The sequence below is a fragment of the Oncorhynchus nerka genome, linkage group LG4, assembly GCF_034236695.1.
Source record: "Oncorhynchus nerka isolate Pitt River linkage group LG4, Oner_Uvic_2.0, whole genome shotgun sequence".
Lineage (NCBI taxonomy): Eukaryota > Metazoa > Chordata > Actinopteri > Salmoniformes > Salmonidae > Oncorhynchus > Oncorhynchus nerka.
The window spans coordinates 71,562,831-71,586,938 of record NC_088399.1 but is presented as its reverse complement, the minus strand read 5'-3'; positions in this window follow the sequence as shown (position 1 = coordinate 71,586,938).

Here is a 24,108-nt window from a genome sequence, read left to right as displayed (position 1 = left end):
GAGATGAGGATCCCGTGCCACCACCCCGCTGACCAGAAGCTCTCGGGTGTGCGAGAGCACGTGGGCGGACGAAGAGAGAGCAGTAGGAGTAGCGGTGTTGTCTGTGGTGATCCATGCTTCCGTCAGTGCCAAGAAGTCGAGGGACTGGAGGGAGACATAGGCTGAGATGAACTCTGCCTTGTTGGCCGCAGATCGGCAGTTCCAGAGGCTACCGGAGACCTGAACTCCACGTGGTCAGGGCGCGCTGGGACCACCAGGATTAGGTGGCTGCGGCCATGCGGTGTGGGAGCGTTTGTATGGTCTGTGCAGAGAGGAGAGAACAGGGATAGACAGACACATAGTTGACAGGCTAGAGAAGAGGCTACGCTAATGCAGAGGAGATTGGAATGACAAGTGGACTACACGCCTCGAATGTTCAGAAAGTTAAGCTTACGTAGCAAGAATCTAATTGACTAAAATGATTAAAATGATAGAGTACTGCTGGGGTAGGCTAGCTGCGTACATTGAGTTAATGGTGCAGCATGTCCATAGGCCATGCCCACCATGGGGGTTCTGTAAATGGTGCTCCCAAGGTAGAGCTAAGGCCTACTGTCATGATGACCACGTGTCAATATGGACAGTCTAAACAAAGCATTTGCCTTGTTTATGGTGATAAAGTATGCACTGATGTTTCCATTCAGATGTTCCTTTCACCCTTCTGAGAATGAATGAAGGGTTGAAACTCAATGACAACGGAGGTCATTTACAATTGTAATGTACTAAGTGTAAGAAAGTATTTCCTTTTACCTCTTTTTCTTCATGTAAATGGTTGTTTAATGAAAATTCTTGTAAGTCATGTTCTATTAGGTTGAGACTTAGTCTCAAACGGGAGCAGATGTTGTGGAAAATTATATAATTAGTCATGCTATCCAGTGTTTTACTGCTTAACCTCTCTGGGATCGTTCGGGACGCTAGCGTCCCACCTCGCCAACAGCCAGTGAAATTGCAGGGCGCCAAATTCAAAACAACAGAAATCTCATAGTTAAAATTCCTCAACCATACAAGTATTTTACACCATTTTAAAGATACACTTCTCGTTAATCCAACCACAGTGTCCGATTTCAAAAAGGCTTTTTGACGAAAGCAGAACATATCATTATGTTAGGTCAGCAACTAGTCACAGAAAGCATTCAGCCATTTTCCAACTAAAGAGAGGTGTCACAAAATGCAGAAATATAGATAAAATGAATCACTAACCTTTGGTGATCATCATCAGATGACACTCCCAGGACTCAATATTACACAATAAATGTATGTTTTGTTCGATCAAGTTCATATTTATATCCAAAAACCTCAGTTTACATTGGCGCCATGTTCAGAAATACCTCCAAAACATCCGGAGAAATTGCAGAGAGCCACATCAAATAATACTCATCATAAACTTTGATGAAAGATACATGTTTTACATAGAATTAAAGATCAACTTGTTCTTAATGCAACCGCTGTGTCAGATTTTAAAAAAGCTTTACGGCAAAAGCACAATATTCAATCATCTGAGAACAGAGTTCAGCCATAAAAGAAAGCCATACAGTTACCCGCCATATTAAATCTTTACTTACCTTTGCTGATCTTCATTGGAATGCCCTCCCAGGACTCCCACTTCCACAAAAAATGTTTGTTTTGTTTCGATTACGTCCATATTTATGTCCACAAACCTCTGTTTTGTTCGCATTTAGTTCACTATTCCAAAGGCACAATGCGCGAGCTCAAAATCCAGATGGAAAGTCAAAAGAGTTCCATTACAGTTTGTAGAAACATGTCAAACGATGTTTACAATCAATCCTTAGGGTCTTTTATAATAAATCTTCAATAATATTCCAACCGGACAATTGCGTATTCATTACAGAGGAAAAAGATGGAACGGCGCACCCGCGTGATCGCACAGTAAACAACTGATTGGCCTCAGCCTTGTCCACTTGTTGAAACAGCTCTTATTCGACACCCTTCCACAATAGAAGCCTCAAACAACTTTTTAAAGACTGTTGACATCTGCCTTGGGAAGTGCAATCTGTCCCCATAGACACAGCATATTGGATAGGCAATCACTTAAATGAAACTACAAACCTCAGATTTCCCACTTCCTGGTTGGATTTGTCTCAGGTTTTCGCCTGCCATAAGAGTTCTGTTATACTCACAGACATCATTCAAACTGTTTTGAAACTTCAGATTGTCTTCTATCCAATACTACTAATAATATGCATATATTAGCATCTGGGACAGAGTAGCAGGCAGTTTACTCTGGGCACCTTTATTCATCCAAGCTACTCAATACTGCCCCTCTGTCACCAAGAAGTTAAAGAATAGTCTCTTGTTATATGCTAGTGTTTTTCATACCTGATACAAACTTGTCTGAAGTGTGACTTGGTCATAAGACTGGGCGTACAGCTAAGATCCATTTAGGTGCGACCGCAGCATGTGAGACATCACACGGGTTTACTATCTGCAGGAAGTCAGCTGTGTGGAACCTTGCAGGAAGGAGCACATTATAGTGTGAACTGTGACAAAACGCAATTATATGGTTGAGCTCTCGTGCTATTAACCTCTGGCTATTCTAATCTGCACAGACAAACCAATCACCTTTCACACTGTGTTCCACCCCTGTTTCCACACATCTGCTAAACGGCCACATAGACAAAATTGGTAGTACTTTTTCTATAAAAGCAGAGACTTGACTATGTTTTTTAAGCTTTCAACTCTGAACCATTCTTAGTAATGGTTGATTGCTCAATTTTTGCTAATCTTATAATAAAGCTGTTGTTAGATGAATCTACAGCCTCTCTCTTCATTAGAACTTCCCCCACACTGTCCACATTAATTTTAGGGTATTTTCATCTGTAAAAAGTTAGGTATTTGGTCCTACATTGATAGCATTGACTACATCAAGCTTTTGACAAATTTGTTGGATGCATTTGATGTTTGTTTTGGTTATGTTTTAGATTATTTTGTGCCATTATTTATAGCAATGTATGGTAAATAATGTATTGTGTCATTTTGGAGTCACGTTTATGTTTCTAAACAATTCTACATTCATGTGGATTCTACCATGATTATGGATAATCCTGAATGAATTGTGAATAATGATGAGTGAGAAAGTTACTGATGAACAAATATCATACCCCTAAGACACGTAAACCTCTCACCATTACAAAAACAGGAGAGGTTAGCATATTTTGGGGTTTGCTATTTGTGCGTCTAACTTTCTCACTCATCATTATTCACAATTCCTTCAGGATTATTCATAATGATGGTAGCATCCATATTCATGTAGAGGTGTTTAGAAACCATATTCTTATTTATAATGAACTTGACCCCAGAATGACCCCTAAAGGGTCATATTAGATTGTGTAGAAATGCAGAAAATGAGCTCTATTGTTCCAAACAATTCTGAGGAAGTGGTTCTTCCTTTAAAAGTTACAAGATTATGCCGTGACTGTTTGTGGCAGATGGTGGCATTCTGTCATTGCACCACACTATCACAAGGGGAGTTAGAACGCTGATCTATCTGTACTCTAAACTGTGGCAATTAATTGGGGCATTTTCAGTCAGAGAGTCTCTCCTTGGCACTAGATTCCTGCATCAGGAAACGACAACAAAAACTGCCTGGAGTTAAGAGAGAACTTGGGTAAATACAATGTGGGAATTTCAAATTTGCAAATAAATTCATTAAAAATCCTACAATGTGATTTTCTGGATTTTGTTTCCTCATTTTGTCTGTCATAGTTGAAGTGTACCTATGATGAAAATTACAGGCCTCTCTCATCTTTTTAAGTGGGAGAACATGCACAATTGGTGGCTGACTAAATTATTTTTTGCCCCACTATATATATATATATGATAAAATGTCTTACAGAGTCTTTCCATAAGTCCAATCAAGTTTCTTCAACTGTTTTCTGACTGTGATAAGAGTGATGTTGATTGCCTTTGCCGATCACTCATCATCTTCAACCGTCAGTGAGTCCACCAAATGCTTTGTTTTCTAACCACATTTGCATGGATCCATAACGAATTACTATGGAAATAAATATCACTGAAAGACAAAAATATTGGAATAAAGTAGGCAAATGAAGGCAACAAATTGTTGCTTACTGAAATACCCAAAGTCATCCAATTGTTATAATTGGATTTGAAGCAATAGCCTACCCACGTATGGTCAACTATTTCAGCACTGTTTCACGCTGCTCTGAGACAAGCATGAATACTTTTAAAAAACTGTTTTGAAATGTCTATGTTTATTGTCGAATTGAGTAATATATTTTTCCTGTTGTAAAATGCATCCTAAAGGCCAAAATAGGCAAACTTTGCAATGTATTCGATTCTTAAGCACTCTAAAACCAAGCTTGCGAAAAACAAAATGCCTCCAGCTGTCCATCCCTACTGTAAATAAAAACACAGAATATCTAATGCATTCATTAATTATATTGCTTTAGATGACATGTTGGGGTTCATCTGATGAAGGTGCAACTGGGCCTATTTATATAATGAATATGAAATCAGATTGCAAGAAATTATTAAATATTAAAGCATTAGACCTCTCTCGAAAGGCATCAGTCATATAAAAGTTATACTTAAATCCGAACTGGTTGGAGATTACATGGCCATAAAGGCAAAATCATTTTTCAAGCTGTTCAAACATTCATAGATGACTAGCAGGGTCACATAATATAAACAAATTGTTGCTTACTGGAACACCCAAAGTCATCCAATTGTTATAATAGGATTTGAAGCAAAAGCCTACCCACGTAGGGACAACTACTTCAGCCTCATTTCACGCTACTCTGAGACAAGCATTGGGACTGGTCTTGGTAAATCAATGAGATTTGTTTTTCACTGACTCTCCGTTTGGATATTGGTTAGACTACAATTAGGGTGTGGAAACGTTCGGATTATTTTGCTTTTAGTAGCCTACTCCCGACCGGTCACGTTGCATGGTGTCATATTTTCCTGAGGGTTTCGCTTTTTATTTGTCTTGGATTAGAAACACCATAATATTAATCAAACTAAATAAGCTACATTTCTTAAAATGAATCCCATGTACTATGTTCTTACAAAAAAAGGTTTGAAATTCTCTCGTGCAGCCAATATTAAAAACTGTCAAATGCTTCTCAAAGATGCCCTCTGGTGGTCAAACTAGCACTAACTAGCATTAATGGCAATAATGGCTGACACTTAAATAACGTGCCATAGAATCCTGCGGAGGCCCGCAGGATGTGCTGCAGTACGACGCACCTTTTACAGGAAGAACCACTGTAGGACCCCCAGAACGCCCACCAGGCTATGTCCGCCCCACTTCTAAAACCAAAGTCGCGACCCTGTCAGGACATACTTCGTAAAAGGGGGAAACGAAGCGGTCTTCTGGTCAGACTCCGGAGACGGGCACATCGTGCACCACTCCCTAGCATTCTTTTCGCCAATGTCCAGTCTCTTGACAACAAGGTTGATGAAATCCGAGCAAGGGTAGCATTCCAGAGGGACATCAGAGACTGTAACGTTCTTTGCTTCAGGGAAACATGGCTCACTGGAGAGACGCTATCGGAGTCGGTGCAGCCAGCTGGTGTCTACACGCATCGCGCCGACAGAAACAAACATCTTTCTGGTAAGAAGAGGGGCGGGGGCGTATGCTTCATGGTTAACGAGACGTGGTGTGGCCACAACAACATACAGGAACTCAAGTCCTTCTGTTCACCTGATTTAGAATTCCTCACAATCAAATGTCGACCGCATTATCTACCAAGGGAATTCTCTTCGATTATAATCACAGCCGTATATATTCCCCCAAGCAGACACATCGATGGCTCTGAACGAACTTTATTTGACTCTTTGCAAACTGGAATCCATATATCCTGATGCTGCATTCATTGTAGCTGGGGATTTTAACAAGGCTAATCTGAAAACAAGACTCCCTAAATTGTATCAGCATATCGATTGCGCAACCAGGGCTGGAAAAACCTTGGATCATTGCTATTCTAACTTCCACGACGCATATAAAGCCCTGCCCCGCTCTCCTTTCGGAAAAGCTGACCATGACTCCATTTTGTTGATCCCTGCCTACAGTCAGAAACTAAAACAAGAAGCTCCCGCACTGAGGTCTGTTCAACGCTGGTCCGACCAATCTGATTCCACACTCCAAGACTGCTTCCATCACGTGGACTGGGATATGTTTCGTATTGCATCAAACAACAACATTGACGAATGCGCTGATTCGGTGAGCCAGTTCATTAGAACGTGCGTTGAAGATGTCGTTCCCATAGCAATGATTAAAACATTCCCAAACCAGAAACCGTGGATTGATGGCAGCATTCACGTGAAACTGAAAGCGCGAACCACTGCTTTTAATCAGGGCAAGGTGTCCGGAAACATGACCGAATACAAACAGTGTAGCTATTCCCTCCGCAAGGCAATCAAACAAGCTAAGCGTCAGTATAGAGACAAAGTAGAATCTCAATTCAACGGCTCAGACACAAGAGGTATGTGGCAGGGTCTACAGTCAATTACGGATTACAAAAAGAAAACCAGCCCCATCACGGACCAAGATGTCTTGCTCCCAGGCAGACTAAATAACTTTTTTGCCCGCTTTGAGGACTCTCCTTCACTGCAGCCGACGTGAGGAAAACATTTAAACGTGTCAACCCTCGCAAGGCTGCAGGCCCAGACGGCATCCCCAGCCGCGCCCTCAGAGCATGCGCAGACCAGCTAGCTGGTGTGTTTACGGACATATTCAATCAATCCCTATCCCAGTCTGTTGTTCCCACATGCTTCAAGAAGGCCACCATTGTTCCTGTTCCCAAGAAAGCTAAGGTAACTGAGCTAAACGACTAGCACTCACTTCTGTCATCATGAAGTGCTTTGAGAGACTAGTCAAGGACCATATCACCTCCACCCTACCTGACACCCTAGACCTACTCCAATTTGCTTACCGCCCAAATAGGTCCACAGACGATGCAATCTCAACCACACTGCACACTGCCCTAACCCATCTGGACAAGAGGAATACCTATGTGAGAATGCTGTTCATCGACTACAGCTCAGCATTTAACACCATAGTGCCCTCCAAGCTCGTCATCAAGCTCGAGACCCTGGGTCTCGACCCCGCCCTGTGCAACTGGGTACTGGACTTCCTGACGGGCCGCCCCCAGGTGGTGAGGGTAGGCAACAACATCTCCACCCCGCTGATCCTCAACACTGGGGCCCCACAAGGGTGCGTTCTGTGCCCTCTCCTGTACTCCCTGTTCACCCACGACTGCGTGGCCACGCACGCCTCCAACTCAATCATCAAGTTTGCGGACGACACAACAGTGGTAGGCTTGATTACCAACAACGACGAGACGGCCTACAGGGAGGAGGTGAGGGCCCTCGGAGTGTGGTGTCAGGAAAATAACCTCACACTCAACGTCAACAAAACTAAGGAGATGATTGTGGACTTCAGGAAACAGCAGAGGGAGCACCCCCCTATCCACATCGATGGAACAGTAGTGGAGAGGGTAGTAAGTTTTATGTTCCTCGGCGTACACATCACAGACAAACTGAATTGGTCCACCCACACAGACAGCATCGTGAAGAAGGCGCAGCAGCGCCTCTTCAACCTCAGGAGGCTGAAGAAATTCGGCTTGTCACCAAAAGCACTCACAAACTTCTACAGATGCACAATAGAGAGCATCCTGTCGGGCTGTATCACCGCCTGGTACGGCAACTGCTCCGCCCACAACCGTAAGGCTCTCCAGAGGGTAGTGAGGTCTGCACAACGCATCACCGGGGGCAAACTACCTGCCCTCCAGGACACCTACACCACCCAATGTCACAGGAAGGCCATAAAGATCATCAAGGACAACAACCACCCAAGCCACTGCCTGTTCACCCCGCTATCATCCAGAAGGCGAGGTCAGTACAGGTGCATCAAAGCTGGGACCGAGAGACTGAAAAACAGCTTCTATCTCAAGGCCATCTGACTGTTAAACAGCCACCACTAACATTGAGTGGCTGCTGCCAACATACTGACTCAACTCCAGCCACTTTAATAATGGGAATTGATGGGAAATGATGTAAAATATATCACTAGCCACTTTAAACAATGCTACCTAATATAATGTTGACATACCCTACATTATTCATCTCATATGTATACGTATATACTGTACTCTATATCATCTACTGCATCTTTATGTAATACATGTATCACTAGCCACTTTAACTATGCCACTTTGTTTACATACTCATCTCATATGTATATACTGTACTCAATACCATCTACTGTATCTTGCCTATGCCGCTCTGTACCATCACTCATTCACATATCTTTATGTACATATTCTTTATCCCCTTACACTTGTGTCTATAATGTAGTAGTTTTGGAATTGTTAGCTAGATTACTTGTTGGTTATTACTGCATTGTCGGAACTAGAAGCACAAGCATTTCGCTACACTCGCATTAACATCTGCTAACCATGTGTATGTGACGAATAAAATTTGATTTGATTTGACATACAGGGGGGTCTCTTCTTACCCTGCACTTTTTCTGACTACATAGAGCATGAAAATCCTGTTAGACATTTTTGCCAGTTATTTTACAATTTTACAAAATGTTGAGGAAAAACACGTACGACGTAGGTTTGATTTAGTGGTTTTTATTTTTCAACCACTGCAAGGAAATTCTGGTCTATGATCAGGACTTGGCTGCTACCAGAACCCTTAGGCTTTGACGCAGAGCCTGCAGGGTATAGGGAGCACATGGTGGAGCTTTTTCTAATGCATTAGAAGAGATGAGCAACAAGTGTAGAGACAAGGTGAACGTTGATGTTTAGTTTTCAGCCGCTTTGACGGGCATGGAAAAAATGATTGGATGTGTCGGCCTGCTAGTCGGCCAAACAAAGAAACGGCAGCCATTCAACTAAACTCCTCCAGCCAACTGATTTTCACTACGCAATATTGCTCTGAACATCCTGTGTATATCGTTGTGGGTGCGTTATTTATCTCTGTGTTTCATTGTCTTCAATCTGTGTAAGTCTACCTATGTCTGGCTTGTTCTGGGGATGGTCTTTTTACAGCAGGGTAGACTGTGGATGGATGAGGATAGGAGTTGATGATAAACGCATGATGGCCCACCAACATATACAACACAAAGTCAATATTTATAGACACCATGAAGCCACACAAATTGTGTATGATTACATTTTTCACGTTATGTTTATCCATAATTGTTTTGCAAAATCATCCTGATCTTGATCCTGTGCATTTGTTTCTTTGCAAAAAAAAGAAAAGATCTTTGTTGCGCGCATGGAATGCATATCCTGTCATTTCTATATGCAAAAATGACTGTAATATATTCATCATAGGCCATGTCCGAAACAATACAGTACATCCTAAGGCAATGTTGAGGCTTTACGGAAGAGAACAAATACTGTGTTAGAAAAGGACAACAATCTCTCTTGCTGTTATTTTCTGCCACTTCCTACAGTAAAACAAAACAAAGGTATATCAAGTCTTTAAAGAGCATATTGACTGAGGATCACATGATAAGTCACACGACTGTTGTTCCACTTTCCCTCCTCGTCTTCCTCCTTCCTCTCATGTCCCCCTTAATTACTCAGTAGTTAGTATTTAGGAACAAGAGGGAAGAACACACCCGAGCGCTAACACTGTGTTATTGGATGTAATTCTACTTAATTAGCGTTAGAGAACAAATACCCGTCTCTGTGCCCTCGTGCGGAGAGTAGCGATTAACACACACACACACTCACTCACAAACACGTACAATTATTCTCCGGCTTTGTTCAAAAACAATCCTGTCTATCACTGCATCCCTTTGTCTGAACAGCTAATCAGCATTTCATTGTTCTGCAATCATGATTTCCCCCAAAATAAGATGGCGGATTAGAGATAATGAACTGCTCCCCAGCACTCATACTGATTTGCATTCTGTATTTGGAGGGTGGTGGTTTGTGATTCAATGGACAAACAGATCAGTGCTTTATCTTGGGTGATGATGTGTGAAGAATTCTAAATAAGTTCAGGTTCAGAATTATTTTTTATTTTTTTATTTTATGGCTGTGCAGTCTATGGATATTTGTAGTTTTCTCTACATGTTATTTATGCCATTACTCTAACCCTCCCATGCACACATGCACCCTTGCAAGCACACAAACGAAAACACACACACACACACACACACAGTTTAAACGTTCAGTCTTATCTTCCATAGTACATTCCATCCATTCTTCTCACACTACTGAGATTCCACACCAGCAAAATAATAATAATAAAAATAATTGGACAGAATCCTATAACGTTAATCATTAAACCCTCACTGATCTCTCTCTGGCTAGGACATAATATATTATGGACCCACTCTATGTGACTTTTCAGCTGCAGCAGAGGTTACCATTCCATACCTCAGCCTGGCCCTATTGTCCAGTGGCAGAGGCCAACTCACACCTACAGTTAAAAGTATGTGAACCCTTTGGAATTGTAAGGACCCACGCCGGACAGGAGAAGCAGGTACGGGGAGTCAGACATTTATTCAGGAACAGACATAGAACAAGACAGGAACAGCGTCAGCACACAGGAAACACGGACATATGAGAAACAATGCAGCAGCGGGAACAGAGCAGGGAACCTACAAATATAGGAGAGGTAATAAACAGGTGATTGAGTGAGTCCAGTATCGCTGAAGCGCTTGACGAGGAAAGGCAGGTGTGCGTAAATGATGGTGACAGGAGTGCGTAATGCAGGGCATGACAGGAATTACCTGGATTTCTACATAAATTGGTCAAAAAATGTAATCTGATCATCCTCTAAGTCACAACAATAAACAAACACGGTGTGCTTAAACTAATAACACACAAATTATTGTATTTGTCTTGTCTATATTGAATACAGAATTTAAATATTCACAGTGTAGGGTGGAAAAAGTAGGAGAATATCCAAAGCAAAAACCAACCGCAAATAGTTTTGTTTTGAGAGACCATGCTCTTGCAATGAAAGGTATGAGGGCATACTGGAAATTAGCTCCCTGGGTACAATTCCTATGGTTTCCATGGGGTGTCAGAAGTCTATGTTCAAGGTTTCAGGCTTGTAACTTCAAAAACGAAGAAGAAAAATCTGTTTTAGTACAGGGACACAGTCTTGGAAATTCGTGTTTGCCCGCTCCATGAAGAAAGGACGCACCTGCTAAAATCGGATTCCTATTGAACATACTTCTTTCTGTAAGAAATATTATAGTTTGATTACATTTTAAGGTATTTTGACTTGTTGAAACAACGTTTAGAGGTAGATTTTCGGATTCCTTTCTCTGCATGGATAACTCAATTCGATGGCGCCAACTAAACTGACTTTTTGGGATACAAAGAAGGATTTTATCTGACAAAACGACACTACATGTTATAGCTGAGACCCTTTGGATGACAAATCAGAGGAAGATTTTCAAAAAGCAAGTAAACATTTAATCGCTATTTGTGAATTTATGAAACCTGTGTCGGTGGAAAAATATTTTGATGTGGGGCGGAGTCCTCAAACAATCGCATGGCATGCTTTTGCTGTAATGGCTACTGTAAATCAGACTGCACAGTTAAATTAACAAGAATTTAAGCTTTCAACCGATATAAGAAACTTATATTTACCTAAATGTTTAATATCCATAATTTGTATGATTATTTGAATTGCTCGCCCTCCAGTTCACCGGAAGTTGTCCCGGTAGAGGAACGTCTAGCCCTAACCTGGCAAAAACACGTCGGCGGGGAAGAAACGTCATGGGGAAAAGGGTCACCGTTGATATGCCAGGTCAGAGAGGAGCAAATATCACAATGTGTGCTGCAATCTTGAGTGCTGGTTTGTTCCTGCAGAAATGTCAGATTGAAACCTACAACAAGCTTTTGTTTATAGATGACCTCCACCACCAACTGGTGCCAGAAGCAGAAAGGGAAAGGTGGGGGGGAACATGAGGACATTTGTGAATGTATGGGACAATGTAGCATTCCACCATTTACATGCAATCACAAACTGGTTTGCATCCCATCTAAGAATGGTTTCCCTTTTCCTCCCCCCCTACTCACCTTTCCTCAACCCCATTGAGGATTTTTTTCTGCCTGGAGGTGGAAAGTGTATGATCATCGGTCACATGACCAAATGTCCCTCCTGGATACAACGGATGCTGGCTGCAGAGACATCTCAGCTGAAGGCGGCCAGGGGTGGAAAAGGCATGCCAAGTGTTTCTATCCAAGGTGCATAGCGAGAGACGACATAAGATGTGATGTGGACGAGAACATGTGGCCAAATGCTGAAGATGGTATAGATTAGAACACGACTGGGCATTTTAGAGTTTTTTCCCTTCTGGTGCTTTTTTTATTGTAATTGTGTTTTATTTTTACACATTTGGAACCAAAGGCCATGTATGTTGGAGGTGTTGTTGAACCATAGGTCATGTATGTTGGATGTGTTGTTGAACCAGAGGTCATGTATGTTGGAGGTGTTGTTGACCAAAGGTCATGTATGTTGGATGTGTTGTTGAACCAAAGGTCATGTATGTTGGATGTGTTGTTGATCCAAAGGTAATGTATGTTGGATGTGTTGTTGAACCAAAGGTCATGTATGTTGGATGTGTTGTTGAACCAAAGGCCATGTATGTTGGATGTGTTGTTGATCCAAAGATCATGTATGTTGGATGTGTTGTTGAACCAAAGGTGATGTATGTTGGATGTGTTGTTGAACCAAAGGTCATGTATGTTGGATGTGTTGTTGAACCAAATGTGATGTTTGTTGGATGTGTTGTTGAACCAGAGGTCATGTATGTTGGATGTGTTGTTGAACCAGAGGTCATGTATGTTGGATGTGTTGTTGATCACTGTCAGTAATTTCATGTTGCTAATAAAGCTTTTACTGCAGCAATTCTGTCACATACTATTTTTTTCTGCTGTACATTCTATAAAGTAAAGATGACTCATTCACTTTTAGATAGTATGTTGCCAAAAATGCAAACATTCGACACTCAACCAAAAAATGTGGAGTGGTTTACAGTAAAAAGAAATTGTGGATTTCATTTCATTTCATTTTGTCTATTGTCTGCAGGTAGAACTGAAACATGAAAAGTAATGCAGTTTTTGAAATGTAATCAACTGTTAGTATTTTGAAAGTCGTTGTGCTATAATTGACTACATGTTCCTCTTGGATAGAAAACATGTGCTAGTGTTTTCACAGAATGATTAGATATTGAGTTGGGTTTGGCGTGTTTTGATAGAATGTACAGAGAGAAAGTTATTTTGCATTTTGAAGTGTAGAGTTGGTCTTCAATGAACAAAACGTGGTTTTGAGCAGAAATGAACTATTTGTCTAATTGTGTGATGTAGGTGTGTTGCTGTGTTAAGAGTTTAGAAAAAGTATCTTAAGTATAGGTAAACGCTTGTTAGCAATTGTTAAAAACTGTAATGGCTAATGTTACGAATGTGTGGGGGTGCAGTTGAATAAATGTCTTGCTTGAGTCGTGTAGCTTGGGTACTACAGTAGGTGGTGTGCTTGGTTTATCCATACGTAGGGCATTAGTAGAGCTGTCTCAGGGGGAAAGCTCACTCCAAAACTGTGGAGAATCATCATCCCATAAGCTTGAGTAAGATTACCTTCAAACTCTGGTATACACCATAAACTGCCATCGTATAGCTCTGATTAGGTTGAAATCCTTTCTTTGGAGAAGTGTTTACTCAAACACAAAAAGACGATAAATTCCAGCCTGAAATATTGTACCCAGGGGAGTGGAAGCTTTATTGGGGTGTTTTTTAGGATGGGTGTGAGTCAACACCAGCTCCCATGTCTTGCTGCATGTCTCCTCTCTTACTCGGTAGAGTGCGTGTGTTCTACTTCTGTCCCGACAGCTTGAAGAACACAGCGAGAGCTCTGGGATGAGTAGTGTGTGTTTGGTCAGGGAGGTGGTGGGAAGCGATGAGGGGTAGAGGGCACTGCCGCAGAGTATGGAGAAAACAGTGGGGGAGAGATTATGACAGATCAGACTTCCTGCTGCAAAGACAAATTGTTACACCTTTCCTATATTCAAGTTATTTGAAACATATTCAAGTTGTTAGCCTCATGAACATAGAAAGTTGGTTGCAGTTTCTGGCCCACAAATGATGCCTAGCCCTAAGAAGTTTTGAGAAGAAGAAGAGCACCTGGATGTTCCAAAGCACTACTGGCAAAATATTATATGGACAGATTAAACTAAAGTTGAATTGTTTGGAAGGAACACACAACACTATGTGTGGAGAAGAAAAAGGCACAGCACACCAACATCAAAACCTCATCCCAACTGCAAAGTATGGTGGAGGGAGCATCATGGTTTGGGCTGCTTTGCTGCCTCAGGCCTGGACAACTTGCCATCATCGACAGAAAAATGAATTCCCATGTTTATCAAGACATTTTGCAGGAGGATATTAGGCTGTCTGCCAATTGAAGCTCAACAAAAGTTGGGTGAGGCAACAGGACAACGACCCAAAACACAGAAGGAAGGCAACAGCAGAAGGAAATACACCTTCTAGAGTGAGCCAGTCAGAGTCCTGACCTCAACCTGATTGAGATGCTGTGGCATGACCTCGAGGGCGGTTCACATCAAACATCCCAAGAATATTTCTGAACTAAAAGTTTTGTAAATAATAATGGTCCAAAATTCCTCTTGACCGTTGTGCGGGTCTGATCCGCAACTACAGAAAACACTTGGTTGAGGTTATTGCTGCCAAAGGAGGGTCAACCAGTTGTTACATCCAAGGGTTCACATACTTTCCTCACCCTGCACTGTGAATGTTTACACGGTGTGTTCAATAAAGACATAAAAATGTATCATTGTTTGTGTCATTAGATTTAAAAGCAGATTGTGTTTGTCTATTGTTGTGACTTAGATGAAGATCAAATTGTATGAGCAATTTATGCAGAAATCCAGGTAATTCCAAAGTGTTCACATACTTTTTCTTGCCACTGCATGCGTTATGGACCAGGTTGCCAGGGAACAGAGGCAGCTGACCTGATCAGCCAATCAGGGGCCTAGCCTGTGAGCAGCAGAACCCCACTCTGCCTCTCAACTTTTCAGTTGTTTCCATGCTGAGGGCAGGTTGAGACAACCTCTGTAAACTCCAGTCCTCTACATCAACTCACATTTGACCCTGACTTGTGTTTAGTGTGTCTTTGACCATGTAAGTGTACTTACTGCCAGTTAGAGTTCATTTGGTGTTCATGTAATCTGTATGGATGTTATAGGCTTCTATTGCTACAGTATGTTAGTCTATGATTATACAGTGCCATGAGTAAGTTTTTATACTCATTGACTTATTCCACATGTTGTTATGTTACAGCCTGAATTCACCCATGTACAGACAATATCCCACAATGACAGTGAAAACATGTTTTTAGAAATTGTTGCTATTTTATTGAAAATAAAATACACATCTAATTTGCATAAGTATTCACAGCCCTGAATCAATATATTTTAGAATCACATTTGGCAGCGATTACAGCTGTGAGAAACGCATACATGGATTGTACAATATTTTCACATAAAAAAAAGTGTTTTAGCTTACGGCACATGGTATTCACAGGCGGTCTCCCATCCCAGTACTAACCAAGCCCAACCCTGAACAGGCATGTTCAGGGTGGTATGGCCACAAGCATATTTTCTTTACCACGTTCTTTTAGGTATCTTGGCTCATCTCTGCCACTCCTCAATGGGATCAGGAGAAGCGAAAGGTCAAGTAATCCATCTTCAGTGTAACGATGTGTGCTGAGAGTTGGGAAGCACGTTCAGGGAGTGAGTGTTTTAATAAATAAAATAAACAATGAACATGAAACACAAACAACGCACCGACATGAAACAGAGTCAATAACACCTGAGGTTAGAACCAAGAGGAGTGACAGATGTAGGGAAGATAATCAAGGAGGTGATGGAGTCCAGGTGAGTGTCACGAGGCGCAGGGGCGAGAGATGATGGTGATAGGTGTGTGGGATAATCAGCAGCCTGATGACCTAGAGGCCGGAGAGGGAGTATACGTAAGAAACATGATCAGCCTGGCCGCCTACTTCTTATCCCACTGCTCTCTTAACCCGGATGTCAGCCGCACTGATGTGTCGGAGGAAACACTGATCGATTGACGACCGGAGTCGCTAGAGCAGATGAGCCAAGGAAATCCCCACCGGCCAAAGCCTTCCCTACCCTGGAAGGCCAATAGTGCGCCGTCCTATGGGACTCCCGGTCACGGCCGGTTGTGACACCCCAGGCTGTTGTGGCGCCTCAGCACTACAGTGCCGTGCTGTTGACAGCTGCGCCATCCAGGACTCCCTTTATTATTTTCTAAAATCTTCAAGCTCTGTCAACTTGGTTGTTGATCATTGCTAGACAACCATTTTCAGTCCTTACCATAGATTTTCAAGCAGATTTAAGTCAAAACTGGAACTCGGCCACTCAGGAACATTCACTGTCTTCTAGGTAAGTAATTCCAGTATAGATTTGGTCTTGTGTTTTAGGTTATTGTCCTGCTGAAATGTGAGTTAATCTCCAGGTGTCTGGTAGAAAGCAGACTGAACCAGGTTTTTACTCTAGGATTTTTCCTGTGCTTAGCTCCTTTACATTCATTTATCTTGAAAACTCCCCGGTCCTTAATGATTACAAGCATACCTATAACATGGTGCAACCACCACTATGCTTGAAAATGTCGAGAGTGGTGCTCAGTAATGTGTTGTATTGGATTTGCCCCAAAGATAACATTTTTTATTTAGAACAAAAAGTGAATTGCTTTGCCATATTTTTACCAGTATTACTCTAGTGCCTTGTTACAAACAGGATGCATGTTTTGGAATATTTTTATTATGTTCAGGCTTCCTTCTTTTCACTCTATCAATTAGGTTAGTATTGTGGGGGAATTACAATGTTGTTGATCCATTCTCAGTTTTCTCCTATAGCAGCCATTAAACTCTGTAACTGTTTTAAAGTCACCATCGCTAAGCAGTCTCCTTCCTCTCCGGCAACTGAGTTAGGAAGGATGCCTGTATCTTTGTAGTGACTGGGTGTATTGATACAACATCCAAAGTGTCATTAATAACTTCACAATGCTTGAAGGATATTCACTATTTCCGTGTTGATTTTATTTTTTTCACCCATCTACCAACAGGTGCCCTTCTTTGTGAGACATTGAAAAATCTCCCTGGCCTTTGTGGTTGAATCTGTGTTTAAAATCACTGCTTGTCTGTGGGGTACAGAGATGAGGTAGTTATTTTAAATAATGTTAAAGACTATTATTGCACACAGAGTAACTTATGTGACTTTTTAGGGCAATTTTTACTCCTGAACATATTTATGCTTGCCATAACAAAGGGTTGTATACTTATTGACTCAAGACATTTCAGCTTTTCATTTTTTATGCATTTGTAAAAATGTCAATGTAATCCATTTTAAATGCAGGTTGTAACATCCAAATGTGTAAAAAGTCAAGTACATGCTTTATTAGTTCTTACATGTCAGCATTACCTCTATCTGCAATCCCATGTAACATATCGCTATATCTATCAGCTTGCCATAGTTCTGGGTGCAGTACAGGATCCAGGCTATGATGAGTAGTCCCTTCGTTGGTGTAATTGTCTCTTGACAACAAGGTTGATGAAATCCGAGCAAGGGTAGCATTCAGAGGGACATCAGAGACTGTAACGTTCTTTGCTTCACGGAAACATGGCTCACTCAAGACACGCTATCACAGCCAGCTGGTTTCTCCACGCATCGCGCCGACAGAAACAAGCATCTTTCTGGTAAGAAGAGGGGCGGGGTGGGTATGCCTTATGATTAACAAGACGTGGTGTGATCATAACAACATACAGGAACTCAAGTCCTTCTGTTCACCTGAGTTAGAATTCCTCACAATCAAATGTCGACCGCATTATCTACCAAGGGAATTCTCTTCGATTATAATCACAGCCGTATATATTCCCCCCCAAGCAGACACATCGATGGCCCTGAACAAACTTTATTTGACTCTATGTAAACTGGAAACCACATATCCTGAAGCTGCATTTGTTGTAGCTGGGGATTTTAACAAGGCTAATCTGAAAGCAAGACTCCCTAAACTCTGTCAGCATATTGATTGCGCAACCAGGGCTGGTAAAACCCTGGATCACTGTTATTCTAACTTCCGCGACGCATATAAGGCCCTTCCCCACCCTCCTTTTGGAAAAGCTGACCACGACTCCATTTTTTTGCTTCCAGCCTACAGACGGGGACTAAAACAAGAAGCTCCCGCGCTCAGGTCTGTTCAACACTGGTCCGACCAATCTGATTCCACGCTTCAAGACTGTTTCGATCATGTGGATTGGCATATGTTCCGCATTGTGTCCAACAACAACATTGATGCATACGCTGATGAGTGAGTTCATTAGAAAGTGCATTGACAATGTACAGCAACGATTAAAATATTCCCAAACCAGAAACCGTGGATTGATGGCAGCATTCGCGCGAAACTGAATGCCCGAACCACTGCTTTTAACCAGGGCAAGGTGACTAGATACAAACAGTGACCGAATACAAACAGTGTAGCTATTCCCTCCGCAAGGCAATCAAACAAGCTAAGCGTCAGTATAGAGACAAAGTAGAGTCGCAATTCAACGGCTCAGACACAAGAGGTATGTGGTAGGGTCTACAGTCAATCACAGACTACAAAAAGAAAACCAGCCCCGTCACGGACCATGATGTCTTGCTCCCAGACAGATTAAATCACTTTTTTTGCTCACTTTGAGGACAATACAGTGCCACTGACACAGCCCGCTACCAAAACCTGTGGTCTCTCCTTCACTGCAGCCGAGGTGAGTAAAACATTTAAACGTGTTAACCCTCGCAAGGCTGCAGGCCCAGACGGCATTCCCAGCCGCATCCTCAGAGCATGCGCAGACCAGCTGGCTGGTGTGTTTACTCAATGTCAACAAAACAAAGGAGATGATTGTAGACAGCAGAGCGAGCACCCCCCTAATCATATCGACGGGACAGTAGTGGAGAGGGTAGTAGGTTTTAAGGTCCTCGGCTTACACATCACGGACAAACTGAATTGGTCCACCCACACAGACAGCGTTGTGAAGAAGGCGCATCTGCGCCTCTTCAACCTCAGGAGGCTGAAGAAATTTGGCTTGTCACCAAAAGCACTCACAAACTTCTACAGATGCACAATCAAGAGCTTCCTGTTGGGCTGTATCACCGCCTGGTATGGCAACTGCTCTGCCCACAACCGTAACGCTCTCCAGAGGGTAGTGAGGTCTGCACAACGCATCACCGGGGGCAAACTACCTGCCCTCCAGGACACCTACACCACCCGATGTCACAGGAAGGCCATAAAGATCATCAAGGACGACAACCACCCAAGCCACTGCCTGTTCACCCTGCTATCATCCAGAAGGCGAGGTCAGTACAGGTGCATCAAAGCAGGGACCGAGAGACTGAAAAACAGCTTCTATCTCAAGGCCATCAGACTGTTAAACAGCCACCACTAACATTGAGTGGCTGCTGCCAACATATTGACTCAACTCCAGCCACTTTAATAATGGAAATTGATGTAAAAAATGTATCACTAGACACTTTAAACAATGTCACTTAACATAATGTTTACATACCCTACATTACTCATCTCATATGTATATGTATATACTGTACTCTATATCATCTACTGCATCTTTATGTAATACATGTATCACTAGCCACTTTAAACTATGCCACTTTGTTTACATAGCCGACATTACTCATCTGATATGTATATACTGTACTCGATACCATCTACTGCATCTTGCCTATGCCGTTCTGTACCATCACTCATTCATATATCTTTATGTACATATTCTTTATCCCTTTACACTTGTGTGTATAAGGTAGTAGTTCTGGAATTGTTAGGTTAGATTACTCGTTGGTTATTACTGCATTGTCGGAACTAGAAGCACTATGCATTTCGCTACACTCGCATTAACATCTGCTAACCATGTGTATGTGACAAATACAATGTGATTTGATATAACCCAAGACGGCTACCAGCTAGTCCTTCTTGTTACTCACATAAAATGTCCAACCGTTGATGTCAGAACACCCAGTCACTTCCTCATAAGGCACTAGCCTCTACCAAGATGGCTACTGATCACTTAGTAGCATTGTTAGCCTAGTGTGCTAGCCTCCAGTTATTGACAGGTTACTGTATACCAACCCACAGACAGTGGCCTACTAGCCTAGTATGCTAGCTTGGCTTGTATATATTGTATAGCATGGTAGCTGCTAATTACAAACTCTGCTGTAAACTGTGATTACTGCTATGTTGCATGTTAGCCTACTTGCATAGCCATTCCTTTAGCTTCTGTATACCTATAATCGAAAACGCTTTTGGAGACCACCACATGGTGGTGCTTTTTTTCAATAATGATAATAATAATATAATTGCATCCCATGACATTGCTTCTCATCAAAACACTTTCTGAAACAACATCCCATGTTCTCTGAAAAACAAGCTGAAAGCTGTTGCACATTTTCGGTCTAGACACTAGTGTTTGGTTAATCAGTAAATCACAGGAGGGCTACAAAATGGCAGAAACAACAGCCACACACAGTGTAAACTGTGAGGATGTTATTCTGATTTATTGTGTAGTTGTGTACTCTGTTTCCCCCACTGAGTTTGTCAAAATACTTATTGCACCATGGGGCCCATCCCTTCTAGTAATTTCTAGTCTTAATCTTCTGCTTACAGAAAGACTTCTGAACATACTTTTGACCCACTGGGAAACAGTTCTTGGTTGACTTTTAATGATTTATGCAAAAACCAAACATGCAATACCCTGACACACTATCATGTTTTAGGGAAGACCCAGATGCCTGTATTACTAGAACAGGGGACAGGAAAAACGACAGGTCAAGGGAAGGCAGAGGTCAGTAATCCAGAGTCCAAAAGGTAAAGAACGGCAGGCAGTCTCAGGGTCAGGGCAGGCAGAATTGTCAAAACAGGGAAAACTAGAAAACAGGAACCATAGGAAAGACAGGAACAAGGGGGAAATCGCTTGACGTACAAAACGAACTGGCAACAGACATACAGAGAACACGGGTATAAATACACAGGGGATAATGAGGGGAGATGGGAGACACTTGGTTGGCGGTGGAAACAAGCAAAAAAGACAGATTAAACAGATCAGGGCGTGACACATACTGTAATGTCACTCGGTGAATGTTGCACAATCATACAGTAGTTATATAACCGTTCCTGTGGCTCAGAAGTGGCCGCCCACCTCTAATGTAACAGCATCAGGAGCACCCCAGCTAACATTCTAGGGAGAGAGTGTCACGCCCTGGCCTTAGTATTCTGTGTTTTCGGTATTATTTTGGTTAGGCCAGGGTGTGACATGGGGATTTATGTGGTTTGTTTTGTCTGGGGTTGTTTGTAGTAATGGGATTGTGGTTAGAGTAGTACTCTAGGTAAGTCTATGGTTGGCTAGAGTGGTTCTCAATCAGAGGCAGGTGTTTATCGTTGTCTCTGATTGGGAACCATATTTAGGCAGCCATATTCTTTAGGTCTCTTGTGGGTGATTGTTCCTGTCTTTGTGTTTGTGGCACCAGATAGGACTGTTTTGTTTTTTTCACATTTCTTATTTTGTAGATTGTTATATTTTCATCTTTATTAAAGATGTACAAAACTAACCACGCTGCATTTTGGTCTGCCTCTCTTTCACCAGAAGAAAACCGTTACAGAGAGAACGTTTTTGTTACCTGTAATGTTACCTCTATGATCAAATATTTTCTTGGGTGTACTTCGAGTGTACTATACTTGCGTACTATTGTTTGCACAGATGAACGTGGTACATTTATCTCTAGGAGACAGAACGCGCCTCCTTCCTGAGCGATATGACGGCTGCATGGTCCCATGGTGTTTATACTTGCGTACTATTGTTTGTACAGATGAACGTGGCACCTTCAGGCATTTGGAAATTGCTCACAAGGATGGACCAGACTTGTGGAGGTCTACAATTTTTTTCTGAAGTCTTAACTGATTTCTTTTGATTTTCCCATGATGTCAAGCAAAGAGGCACTGAGTTTGAAGGTAGGCCTTGATATATATCCCCAGGTACACCTCCAATTGACTCAAATGATGTTTAAAGGCACAGTCAACTTAGTGTATCACTTGAATTGTGCTACAGTACATTTTAAGTGAAATAATCTGTCTGTAAAAAATTATTGGAATAATTACTTGTGTCATGCACAAAGCAGATGTCCTAACTGACTTGCAAAAACTATAGTTTTTTAACAAGAAAGTTGTGGAGTGGTTGAAAAACGAGTTTTAATGACTCCAACCTAAGTGTATGTAAAATTCCGTTAATGTCATTGGGCAATTGTTATAACACACCTATCTGATCTACATTACATGAGCAAAGGTATGTGAACATCTGCTTGTCAAACATCTCATTCCAAAATCATGTGCAGTAATATGGAGTTGGTCCCCCATTTGCTGCTATAACAGCCTCCACTCTTCTGGGAAGGCTTTCCACTAGATTTTGGAACATTGCTGCAGGGACTTTCTTCCATTCAGCCACAAGAGAGTTAATGAGGTCGGGCACTGATGTTGGACGATTAGGCCTGGCTCGCTGTTGGCGTTCCAATTCATCCCAAAGGTGTTCGATGGGGTTGAGGTCAGGCCTGTCAAATTCTTCCACACCAATCTCCACAAATAATTTCTGTATGGACCTTGCTTTGTGCACGGGGGCATTGTCATGCTGAAACAGGAAAGGGTACTTCCCCAAAATGTTGCCACAAAGTTAGAAGCACAGAATCGTCTAGAATGTCATTGTATGCTGTAGCGTTAAGATTTTCCTTTACTGGAACTAAGGCGTCTAGCCTGAACCATGAAAAACAGTCCCAGACCATTATTCCTCTTCACCAAATTTTACAGCTGGCACTATGCATTTGGGCTGTTAGTGTTCTCCTGGCATTCACCAAACCCAGTTTAATCCGTTGAACTGCCAGAGTGTGAAGCATGATTCATTACTCCAGAGAACTTGTTTCCACTGCTCCAGAGTCCACTGGCGGTGAGCATTACACTACTCCATCCGACGCGTGGTATTGAGCATATGGATCTTTGGCTTGTGTGCTCGGCCATGGAAAACCATTTCATGAAGCTCCCGAAGAACAGTTGTTGTGCTGATGTTGCTTCAGGAGGCAGTTTTGAAATTGGTAGTGAGTGTTGCAACAGAGGACAGACAATATTTACACGTTATATGCTTCAGCACTCAGCGATCCCGTTCTGTGGGCTTGTGTGGCTTACCACTTCGTGGCTGAGCCGTTGTTGCTCTTAGACATTTCCACTTCACAATAACAGCACTTACAGTTGACCGGGACAGCTCTAGCAGGGCAACAATTTGACTAATTGACTTGTAGGAAAGGTGGCATCGTATGAGCTCTTCAGTATGGGCCATTCTACTGACAATGTTTGTCTATGGAGATTTCTTGGCTGTGTGCCTGATTTTAGACACCTGTCAGCAACAGGTGTGGCTGAAATAGCCAAATCCACTCATTTGAAGCGATGTCTGAATACTGTTGGATATATATAGTGTAATTAACATGAATGCATCATTGAAAGTTGGGAATCAATAGAATTCGAGATAGCTGATCATCTCAACATCAACTCTTGCCATTGCATTTCTATCTGTAACGTTCCCTATTTTTAGTCTGATACATGGCCCAGGTGGTAGAGTTGCTTGTGATAGAAACATACCCAGAACATGGTTGCCATATTCTCAGAATATCAGAAATGTGTATATTTACAGTAGTATCTCTGTATTGTCTCATGTTAGCCATTTAAGCAATAACAATTCCAGATATACCAAAGGGATGCACGACAGAGAATGAATGTGGAAAAACAGACAATAGTAAGAGAATAACACAGGACAAATCACAGAGCTCACAATATTTTAAAGGTGCTATATGTGGATGTTACATCCATTTTGGAACTTTTCAATTAATTATATATTTGGTATGTGGCGTGGATTTCAGGAAGACAATGGAGAGACGCTCAGCTATATTGAATTAATAAATACTGATATCTTATGAGAGGTAGTGGAAAT